Below are 12365 nucleotides of genomic sequence, written 5' to 3' on the forward strand. Positions count from 1 at the left end.
CGGACCAAAAAAAAAAACAAGGTATTTGTGACACCATGGAACTATACTAATGGAACACCAGCTTCGAGTTTTTTACAAAGACAAAGAGAGTCGAAGTGCCGTCGCGCATCTTTTCCGCGCACCATACCAATTTGAAAAATCGATGAGCATGCCAAAGAAGAAATTTACTCCGAGAGCCACTTGGATTGACCTTCATTGAGAGTAAAACTTCCCCACACTATATTTTATTAGATCTGTAAAAACTTTATCCATTTTCTGACTATCTGATAAAATAGATAAAATTCCCCTGAATAAGAGATCGTCACAAAAGTTATTTTTTTGGATCACCCTATAAAATGCCACTTTTTTTTCAAAAAATAGAATCTAAATTCCGAAAATACAATCTTTCAGTGTTTTTTTATTTGGTTTATTTACACTAAATCTGGATGCAGACATGTCTACCGTTCCGCCAAATGCGTATTTGTTACGATATACTAAATTGCACGAAATAAAAATAGGAGGCCTAATACAGTTTTGACACTCCAAGCTACGCATTTTTTTATTATCGAAAGGACTAGGCTATAGGCATACACGTCTCGTGGGAAACAAAGAAAAAGTTAATCTTGATAATATTGTAGCCTAAATAAAATGACAAAAAAAAAAAACAACAACAAAACAACTATAGCCTAATCTAAAATGAAATAGATCTAGAGCTAGATTTTCTTGGACGAATGATATAAAATAAGTATAAATAATAAGTCATATGAATCCGATAGATCTAAAACAAATACTGATAGAGTCATTCATTAATTAATTTTTAGAATTACTTGACTACCAACTGGGTATTTTTATTGCCAAAATACAATGTATTTTATGTGCATTTATTAAAAACAACAACCAAAAATTAAGCGTTTGACGCAACTAGATCTAATATTAGTAATTATATATAGATTCTAGTTCTAGATCCAGAAAGCTACTTCTCTAATTCAGTTTTCTAGTTTAATTCTAGTTAGATCTAGATGTCTAGACCACTAGATCTAAATCTAGCCAGGGTTTTTGTCATGGAATAGATTTATAAAACTTCAGCCACCTACTGATCACGATATGACAGATAGTCCTACTCTCTCTAGTCTCTACTACTAGACTCTAGATCTAGTAGGCCTACTAGTAGATCACTACATTTGACTATTTTGACTAGATGATTACTAGATCACAGTAAAATTCAATGTGTACTTCCGACTTAAGCTCAACAAACAAGTCTACTCCAAAGTATAGATCTACTAGTAAAGTCACAAAGTGTAAAGGATCATTATATATTCACATAAAAAAATTATAGGCCTAAAATGAATCGAATAATCAGTCACTAATTTGACTAATCAGTAATCTAAATTGTTTTTTTTTTTTAAATGGCAAGTGTTATTGATGACTTCTGACTTGTAAACCAGTTGCAGAGATTCTAGTTTTTATTTTGATGACATGTTACGATATATCAATGATATTTAGATAAACCTATAATAGTGGAACAGACAGAAGGACCATTTAATATAAGGCAAAGAAGTAAGATGTTTATAATCCATGAAACTATGATCAAACTCACAGAGGACTTGTGTCATTTGTGACGGCATTTCATGCATTTACAGAAGCTACAAACTATTCTACAAAAATGATAGGCTTGTCTTTGATTCCGAAGACTTATGAGGAATGCTATGTTTCCAGTGGCTACTCAGCCCCAGCTGTGACCTACATATTATGCCACACTGAGCACAGGCATAACCATTGTCCACCTGTGGTAGAATCAGTTGTTTTTTTTCTTTTTGCCGTCTACCCTCGGCAATTAATTTTCATTGGTGTATACCACACCTTTGTAAGTGACCTCCAGCTGTCTCGCTCTGAAGCTGTATGCAACCAGGTGCTCTCTTATTCTATGTCAGTTAAAGCAAGTTGGCGCCTAAGCTTGTCTTTAAAGCATTTCTGTGGTACCTCTTTATGTGCATATGACATGTTAGGCTAATAGGTTTTGCCTATCGGAAGGCCATTTCGGAATATATAGGTGTTTAAAATGAAACTCCAAACATCTGGACTTCCAGTAACCAAGAAAATAAGCTTAGGATTCAAAGAGACGACACTGGCATTTCAGCTAAGACAATCAGTAAAATTAATAGCAACTTTAATTGCAGTCCACCAAACAAGATAAAAAGAAACAAGTGTGGCTTCAATAGCATTGATGATATTTAGTTTACTTTTATCTCATTTACTAGTATTACTATTTCATTGACTAAGGTTTTTTATTGTCAAATATGCATAAGTACATGTACTAGTTCCTGCAATTTGATGAAAAATAATAATTAAATTGTGTGTAGTCTATATACAAATGTTTATAAGAGATCACAGCTTAGCTTAATTTACTTAATTTCAAAACTATGATTTTGTGTTCTGACTCTACTCTAAATAAATTATATTTTATTTTAAGAATGCAAAGTTGGAAATTCTGTTCTGATGAAAAAAAATTATTAAAATAAAGTAGATGTTTATGGTTTCTTTGTATTTATTTTTAAATTATTTATTCATTAAAAATTAATTGTTCATTAACATTTACTTGAAGTAAAGATCAAAAACACAAATTCAATTCATGCAGATCACAGCCCATCACTTAAATGTATTTACTGTCAATTCTACACACTATTCATTTCAAAATGTTGCTTTAAATTGTTATATGACACAATCAAAGTACTGGTACCTCACATTGATGTAGGCCTAAAGCACCTGAAATAATGACAAATTTTCATTCAATAACTTGTACAGTCATTTATTATCAGACGTGTTAAAACTAATGACCTGTATCATCATCATTGGCCTCCTTCAGTCGTAGAAATAGAAAGACTAAGGTTTCATCTCAGAGCACACTTCCTCATGTGGCTGTGGAGCCCTATTTCGGAGACCCCCCGTCCACAGATAGCACAGGTTAAGGTGGTTTTTGCTTCGGTGGTAGAGGAGCTGGCCGTTTTTCGGATTGTACGTTTTTCTTCCTGAGCTGAGACCTATGTACTTTCACTGTCCATAGCTTTCTTGGTCACTGTCTCTCCATCTGTTGCGGTCTAAAGCTATGTCTTCCCAATTGTCAGTATTGATGTTCACTGATTTGAGGTCACGTTTTATTACATCTATGTAATGGAAGTGGGGGCGACCAGTTTTTCTTGTGTCAGTAGTGTGTTAAAACTAATGACCTGTGTATATAATTTATTAAGCAGGAGCATCAACAAATCTTGAACAATAATTGTCTACAGAAAAACTTTATTCTTATCCAAACAATATACATTTACAATGTATTTAAGCAAGTTAATTTATATTTATACAAATCTATATGGCCTAAAGATTATAGCGTATTTTGATGTGTGAATACCAAGTTACATTATTACATGAAAATAGTGTACTCATTTTTAAAATATTCTGGGTAATAAAAATAAAAAACTAATGATACAATAAAATTGAAGCATTAGTCAAAAAAAGAAAAATTTCACTCAAGATCTATGTGAACTCTGCTTGAAAATTAATTAATTAATTAATTTTGAAATTAATTAAAAAAAAAATTATGGTTCTTTAGTCAATGGAATGATAGCAGCAATTATTTAACAATTTCATGATTATCCATTCATTTCAATATACTTATAACTGAAAAATAATTCATAAGGTTTAGATACAACCATTTGAAATAATGATTATAATTTTTTTCTTAATTTGCTTAATTCAAAACTAATATAAACAAGATTTCCTCTGTCAAGAAACTTATGAGGGAACAACATGCATGTTCTTCTCAGTAAGTTTTGCAAAGGGAATTAAGAATATTTAATTGATGTTGCTTTTTTTTTTGCCAACATTTTAAACCTTTGCACCAGGTTTTAGTTTTAAGGAGAATGCACCATATTTTATATGTTTACTTTTGTTAGATTCTTATTTTAATTTTAAAAAAGTAAAATTTCCCTTACCACTCATCCACTGCACTCCCTCTTGTTTTAATGGGGCTCAGATTAATAGTTTTCAAGTACAATATCAAACAGATTTAAAGAAATACTAAATTCAAACCTGTTGGCTGAATGACAGGATATACATAAATATGTATACAGCTTACAGTATAATATATATATCTTAAATTAAAATTGGTCCAAGACTTTTATTTTGCAACATGATGGGATTTTCCTTTCTGGTGGTGCTATGCAGGAGTCCAAGAATCTCATCTTTTCTCATAACAGAAAGTTATCTAGTTATAAAAATAAATAAAAGGATTTAAAAAAAAAAAAAAAAATATGTGTGACATATGTGTTGACCATGCTAAAAGTATATATGTTATTAATTATAGTTATATAATTTTGCCATTCTAAAAATAGTCTGTACCTAAAAGGAGCTACTGCGTTAATGTGTAGACATGGCCCTGACCTTAATAGTTATGAATTATTACTATAGGTGAAGGCAGATGTTCAGTTAATTTGATGCACATTGAACTAATCTAAAAGAAGCAACTATAACATATATTATGATTTACATTTTCATGGAAAACTAGTTTTTCAAAAATACAAGTACTTCAGTTTATGAGAAAAGTACATGGGAAAAATTGCAGTACCTTACCTTTAAGAGGTGCAACCAATCATTGACTTTTCAGGAATGCATGCCTTTTTCTTGCATTTCCAAACATAACTGTAATTATACAATTAGGCATATTGGTTAATTTCTTTTGAAAACATTACAATAAAAAAATAATATTATTAAATTGAAAACGTTGTATCAAACATACAAATTATCAGACAATTTTGCCTAATTTCATCTAACAGTTTATTGTAAAGGAATGGCCTGCACAACAGCCAAGGTATATTAGGCATACATGAAAGATGAATGTGCTTAAGAGTGTTATAAATAAAAAAAAAAAACTTAGAGAAAAATGTTAAATTCCATCCCAGATATTTGGATGTTGCTTGACCATGAAAATCACACAATTCATAAAACATCTATTAGATAACTAAAATAAAAATTGTATAGTAGTACTTACATTAAATATTGAATGGATGCCCAGAGAGTAGAAATAGTATAAGTATGATCCTTGAGCCATTCTGGTACATCATCAGAACTGGTTGCCATGGTTCTACTTGTTAATAACTGAAACATTACAAACATTTTTTTTTTTATTTATAATTTATCACAGACTAGAATAGAAATGTTGCCAGGAAAAATACCAATGGTTAGAATACACCTGATGCTACTTTTGTAGCCTTATTACTGGTTAAAATGCACCAAAACTTCATTTTATTAACTTCAGTTTATTGTAAAGGAATGGCCTGCACAACAGCCAAGTTATAGCCAAGTTATATTAGGCATTCATAAAAGATGAATTTGCTTAAGAGTGTTATAAAAAAAAAAAACTAGAGAAAAATGTTAAATTCCATCCCAGATATTTGGATGTTGCTTGACCATGAAAATCACACTTCATAAAATATCTTTTAGATAACTAAAATAAAAATTGTATAGTAGTACTTACAATAAATATTGAATGGATGCCCAGAAAGTAGAAATAGTATAAGTATGATCCTTGAGCCATTCTGGTACATCATCAGAACTGGTTGGCATGGTTCTACTTGTTAATAACTGAAACATTACAAACATTTTTTTTTATTTATAATTTATCACAGACTAGAAAAGAAATGTTGCCAGGAAAAATACCAATGGTTAGAATACACCTGATGATACTTTTGTAGCCTTAAAATGCACCAAAACTTCATTCATTAAATCTGATAAGAAACATATATGTATCACACAAGTCCAAGTTTATCAGAGTGTCATAGCAAATAATTAAGTAGATATGTGAGTTTTATATTAAAGTACTGAATTTCAGGGGATAGATCCAACTTGACACCACATCATTTATTATTTCATGAACTCATGGGTCTGGGCATGGCATGGAATGGAAAGTAATATATATGGGGTGTAGGCAAGGCATGGATTATAAATTGTCTTGTATAGATTAGATTGGGTAAAACTGCCAATCGAAGGTAACTTTTACTGATAGATCTGGATCAATTATAAATTTATGGGACCTAGGCCTGCATAAATTTTATCTTTTATTTATATATTTTATGTACATATATAACTAGTCTAGAATCTATAATTATATCTTAATAATAATTTTTGTAGATAGATGTCATATAATATCTAACATATTAAGTATAGATCAGTAGATTTAGAATTTTAGCTAGTGGAATATTTTTATATCCTAATCTGAACTGGATCTATATATCTAGAATTTAGATCAGTAGATTTAGTATTTTAGGTAGTAAAAACTTTTATACTCTAAATCTAAACTGGATCTAGATCTAATTATTCTAGAAGCTCAGATCTAGAGGACTAGTTGTCAAGATTTGACTACACTATGGCTAATGCACTAGCTTAGTAGGCCTACTAGATAGATCAAGAGACAGAGTAATAATAGACTTGTCTTGCCTCGTTGGGCCTCTCAAATCAGCTATAGACTTTAGAGACAATTTAGGAAGGTGAATATCGATCCAATTCAAAGATCTACAATCTACATGTTAGAGTCTAGCTAGAGATGCTAGATCTAGTCTAGAAGGCTTATCAATAAAAAATAAAATCAATCATTTCTAAAGTTTGTAAAATTATATGTAGATCTAATCTATCTATTTATAATATAATAAAAATCTATGTCTACTTTTTAAATATTTAAAATGATATGGCTGGTGATATTAATTATTTTAATTGAGACATTGACATACTGTCACATACAAAGTAACAAAATAATTAGATCTTATACTAACTCATAGACTCATACCATATTGTAATAAACCTTCGAGTTTACGTTCCACTACCTTGACTTGACTATATTGACTAAATAAAGGGCACTATGATTATAGATGTAGATTATTATCTATGATGATGATGTTTATCAACTGGTAGATCTATAAGTAGTATCGTCACTTTAAGTATAATCAGTATAACCACTGCATTCGTTTCATTCACTGTCTGTATCAATAATCATGTGAATGACTGAATGTGATGTGAAAGTGAAGTCTAGATTTAGAATAATTTAGATAGAATTGATAGATTATACTATAGATATACTATTAAAAAGTATTAACTATACTAACTATAGTGTCTATACTTACTATAGTATAGTCAGTATGACTCGTATGAGTATACTCATATACAGTAAAAGTGTAGGCCTATAATAGTAAGTATAGCTATAGACAGACTAGATCATAGATGATCGATAGATCTAGAATCTTCAATCTAGACTCTGGACTAGAGTCACTAGATCTATAAATATTCATATTGACTATAATTGACAATTATTGATCTCATGATCATATTATTTCTCATGTATGGTCTATATCTAGATAAAATAGAGTGGATCTCATGACTGTCTATATTAGATCTATTGATTTTTTTTTTAAAACGTTAAATAAATCTAGACCTTAGTCTTTAACTTTAGTCTAGGCCTAGATCTAGGTGTTGTAGATCTATATTATTCTAGCTATTATACAAGAGATCTAGATCAATAAAGTTCGGTTTTTTTAAAATTCGCATTCGAAATTTTAAATACCCAGATTTAAGTATTTATATACCCATATTGGTAGGTCCGAGTTAATCATTTATTAGATCTATTAAAGCATGTCTATATAAAAGATTATTATTTTTAAAATATATTATTATATAAAAGATATAGTTATGAATATTTACTTTAAAAAATTAAAGAAAATGAATTTTTCACTTTTGCCAATTAACACTCTGGCTAGCAAAAAGGATGACTCCTCAATACTGTGAAAAGACGATAACTGCATGAGTTGGTTTGGAATTGTATTTTGTAAGACTAATTTTCAAAACATATCCTTCATGAGAGAGAACGAAAAAAGGTTGTCAAAAAAAAAAAGCTGGCTGGACTACGCAAATAATGGACCAGCCTCTCTCTCTTGATATCTTGTTAAGAACTTTGGTGACCGGGAAAAGTGGATGGTTTGGTTGCGCGGGACAGATGATAATAATGACATGTACATAAAAAAAAATCCAGATTTTGTGTAAAATACCCAAATGAGGAAGTACTGGAAACACCTATTTTAACGAAGTGGCCTTAAAAAAAAATCTTTTGTGACGATCTCTTATTCAGGGGAATTTTATCTATTTTATCAGATAGTCAGAAAATGGATAAAGTTTTTACAGATCTAATAAAATATAGTGTGGGGAAGTTTTACTCTCAATGAAGGTCAATCCAAGTGGCTCTCGGAGTAAATTTCTTCTTTGGCATGCTCATCGATTTTTCAAATTGGTATGGTGCGCGGAAAAGATGCGCGACGGCACTCTGATCATAAAATCTCGAAGCTGGTGTTCCATTAGTATAGTTCCATGGTGACACCAATATACCAGTTAGTCTTAAATAGTCAGTCTACTTTTTTTTTTTTTTTTTTGTCCTAAAGCCCCTACTCTTCAACGTCTCAAACAGACAAAAAAAAATAATTCTACCCTCTCTTTTCTGCCATTTAATTATTCTTAGCATTTGCACTGCCACTGAAGGCTTGCCCTGTTGGCACGACTATAGATCTAGTCGTCATTGAGAGATGTCATATTTCAAGGATCCAGTCACACAAAACTTGAGTTCATTCCATTTCCGTTTCATCCCGTCAATATTAACTTGAGCTGATGAGATCTTTTGTCCTATTGCGTCATTGATTTCTCCGACACTCTTACGCAACAAATCAAAACGAGGCCAACACTCCATCTCCCATTCCTTCTTCCCCCCTTCCTACGCACCAGAGTGTTAGACTAAGTAGGTGCGTGCGTGGGTGCTTGAGTACCTACATACACAGAATTAATATTAGGTACCGGAGTGTATTCCCTACGCACAATTCCCACAAATCAAATTCGGTATGTTGACTTTAAGCTACCAGGCAATTTCTCTTTTCCACAATTTCCAGCCAGAGAAAGATGGGCCAGGCTCTTAAGTCTGTGAGAACACTGAAGAGAAAGACTCGAGGGGGTGAAAAATGAGAAAGACTCGAGGGGGTGAAAAATGAGAAAGACTCGAGGGGGTGAAAAATTGGCAATCAGAAGTCAAATATTGAAACGTTTGACACACTGACCAAGGCGCTGCTAAATTAAGCACAGGGCAAATTTCCGATTTAAAAAAAAGAAAACAACTGTCGGTACCATCACAAATTCTAGTCCATAAACCAAGAGAAGAAACTAGAGAACTGTGAGAAATGTACATAACTGAGAACAAGGTTACAAAGACAGTTTGTGTGGAAACACAAACTCAAAATCGGCACCCGAAGTAGTAGTAAAAAGGCAGCTTTAAATATTTTCAGAAAAGAATTCAGAATGAAATTTTATCAAAGGAAAATGACAGAGAAGAATGGAGGAAGAAGGTTGACAGACCTTGTGTGGTGCCTCAACGGTCCAGCAGACAAAGGGATAGGTGAAAGTGAAGGTGAAGTTAGATGTGAACCTGGCCTAACTGATGTTATATACCTAAAGATTATCTTATTGATCTAATTGTTTTGTATAGGGCCCAGGGTCAATCTCTTATTTAAAGACTCATTAAAATAATTCGTTAAAACAAAAAATACAAAAATATAAACAACGTAGGTGTCTTATAGATACTTAATTAAACGGGAAGGACGGTCGGACAGATATTCCACACAAAACAAATAGCGACTTTTCCCCTCTATGACCTCGAAAAATGGTTGTTCTCGCAAATCACGGGTTTATTGTGGTCAGTAGTAATGTTTTGTTAGTTTTTAAGTCTCATTAGGATTAGATTGTCATTATAAAAAGAATCATGGGATTTGCAGAAGAAGCAGTGAATTTTTATTTTACTACCTAAACTACAGAACATCTCATGTCAAAGAGCGCCTTGACTGGAAGTTATATGCACTACAGAATTTTCCAGTCACGATGTCCCAATTTCAAACCATGCCCGCTACCATCCCCTGAGTTCAGCTTGAGGTTAGGGGCTTCATTTATGATGGAACGTTTGAAACTTACACGTCTAATCAATTTAAAAAACACACAAACGTTTCAGCTTATTCATTAAGAGAACCAGGTGACCGCAGACATACGTTTTTTTCTTGTTTTTTTTTTTAAATGGTTGGCCAACAGCCAAAATGGGTGACCGCTGGCAAAGTTCCCGCCCACTTGCTCATACTGAGGGGGTGAGAGAATGATGGTAGCATTGAGAGGAGGAGAGTGTTGAATAGGAGAGAGAGGGGGGGGGGGAAAGATTAATAAGGTCCAGCTGATGGATGACCAGATCAGAAAAACCAAGGGTGAGAGGGGAGGTCGCCCTGGGCTCGATAGTAAATATGAAGGAACGCAGAGAGCCGATGGTCTAAGTACGGCATTATCTCATCTTCCCGATCAAATACAAGTGATGAAACAAGACAGACCGTGTGCCTCCGAGAGAGAAAGAGGGAGAGAGAGAGAGAGAGAGAGAGAGAGAGAGTAGGCGAGTATTGCGTGTGTGTGTTGTTCAGGTTGCTCACGAGCATATAATGATAGGGAAAAAAAAAGGTTGTCAGGAGACAGTGAGCAAAAGTTAATACCCGAGTGTCTTTTACTATGATTGGAAAAAAAAAAATCCCAATTATCCTGAAACAGAAACAGCGTTATCCTAGACACCGGAGTACTAAATACATTGGACGACTACTCTTACGGAGGCGCGGCGGCTGAGTGGGTTCCCCGGTTCGAATCCTGGTGAAGACCGGGATTTTTAATTTCGGGATTTTTGGGGCTCCACCCAGCTCTAGTACCTGGCATGAGTTGCGGAAAGCTAAAAGCGGTTGGTGAGTGTGCTGGCCACATGACACCCTCATTAACCGTGGGCCACTTTTACATCATCGGCCATTTAGATCGCAAGGTCTGAAAGGGGAATGTCGCTGAGATTGTATTCACAGAAACATACTCGACTGTACTCGAGCGTTGTAAGGGGTGTTCCTTCGGAATAGAAGACTATTACATCCTAGCCTAAACCTCGCGCAGGAGGGGCGGGCATGGTAGCGGGGAGGGTTCGAACCCAAGCGATTTACCACTCAGCCACCTCCCAAAGTTTTCCTTTCAGACCTTGCGATCTATAGGGCAGATGATCATTTTCTTTGGTCAACGGTTAACGAGAAGGGTGTCATGTGGCCAGCACAACGACCAACCGCCTTTAGTTTTCCCCAACTAATGTCAGGTACCCATCAGAGTTTGGTGATTTCACTCTATTAAAATTCAAAGCTGGATATATTTGTGACTACAAAGCACGATATATTATGTTTCTATGTCTTCAAGCTTTATTCAATGACCAACAACCACCCCCTATCAAAATCAGGTCTAAACACAGTGGGATTTATACTTATTTTGTGTATGAGATTTGGTTACAGATGTTCCTAGAAGACATCGTTTAAATTATACGCTTTCAATTTGTTAAATTAAACAGTTTAGTTGGGGGTTTCACTTTCTTTTACCGCCTCATCATGATCCAGGTGTTTGGCAGGAAGTGAAGATTGATTACAAATGATTGATTACAAATGATTGATTACAAATGATTGATTATCGCTACTTTCGCCAGTCGAAGAGAGAAAGGAAGTCCAAGAGATCAGCTTGTGAGGCAGAAGTCATTACATTGCGTCTTGTCCGACTCAAGCTAGAGAGAAACGTTCACAATGGGTTATGTCCCTCCTTTAGGTTCCCTTTGTCCTTGCGTTATGTTTACTTTTATGTGGTCACCTGAATGGAGACTTATCAGTTGTTTAATGGTCTTAGGTCTTATCTGGTTTTAAACATTTTTTTTAGTTTCTGTCTTAATCCACGGCATTTCAATCCCTCGCTGTTTCTTTAACAACATTCCAATCACTCGCTGTTTCTTAAACAACATTGCAATCCCTCGCTGTTTCTTTATCAACATTCCAATCCCTCGCTGTTTCTTAAACAACATTGCAATCCCTCGCTGTTTCTTTATCAACATTCCAACCCCTCGCTGTTTCTTTAACAACATTCCAATCCCTCGCTGTTTCTTTATCAACATTCCAATCCCTCGCTGTTTCTTAAACAACATTGCAATCCCTCGCTGTTTCTTTATCAACATTCCAATCCCTCGCTGTTTCTTTAACAACATTCCAATCCCTCGCTGTTTCTTTATCAACAGTCCAATCCCTCGCTGTTTCTTTAACAACATTCCAATCCCTCGCTGTTTCTTTATCAACATTCCAATCCCTCGCTGTTTCGTTAAAAACATTCCAATCCCTCGCTGTTTCTTTAACAACATTCCAATCCCTCGCTGTTTCTTTATCAACATTCCAATCCCTCGCTGTTTCTTTAACAACATTCCAATCCCTCGCTGTTTCTTTATCAACAGT

At 34.0% G+C, this 12365-nt stretch overlaps 1 protein-coding gene and 1 long non-coding RNA gene across 6 annotated transcripts in view; both read right to left on the reverse strand.

Annotated features, from left to right (window-relative positions):
- Positions 1-12365, reverse strand: part of LOC106052236 (centrosomal protein of 78 kDa-like) — a 150231-nt gene that overhangs the window by 25395 nt on the left and 112471 nt on the right. The window lies entirely within an intron of this gene.
- On the reverse strand, positions 3254-8375 carry LOC129923889 (uncharacterized). Of its 4 annotated transcripts, none has more exons than XR_008775839.1 (5): positions 7717-8375; positions 5504-5610; positions 5018-5124; positions 4600-4668; positions 3254-4234 (listed from the first exon to the last, which is right to left on the reverse strand). It is a non-coding gene; the product is annotated as an uncharacterized LOC129923889 (long non-coding RNA). The 4 variants fall into 4 exon arrangements; XR_008775840.1 differs by lacking the exon at positions 7717-8375 and adding an exon at positions 6809-7706; XR_008775837.1 differs by lacking the exon at positions 5504-5610.

The sequence above is a fragment of the Biomphalaria glabrata genome, chromosome 18, assembly GCF_947242115.1.
Source record: "Biomphalaria glabrata chromosome 18, xgBioGlab47.1, whole genome shotgun sequence".
NCBI classification, from domain to species: domain Eukaryota; kingdom Metazoa; phylum Mollusca; class Gastropoda; family Planorbidae; genus Biomphalaria; species Biomphalaria glabrata.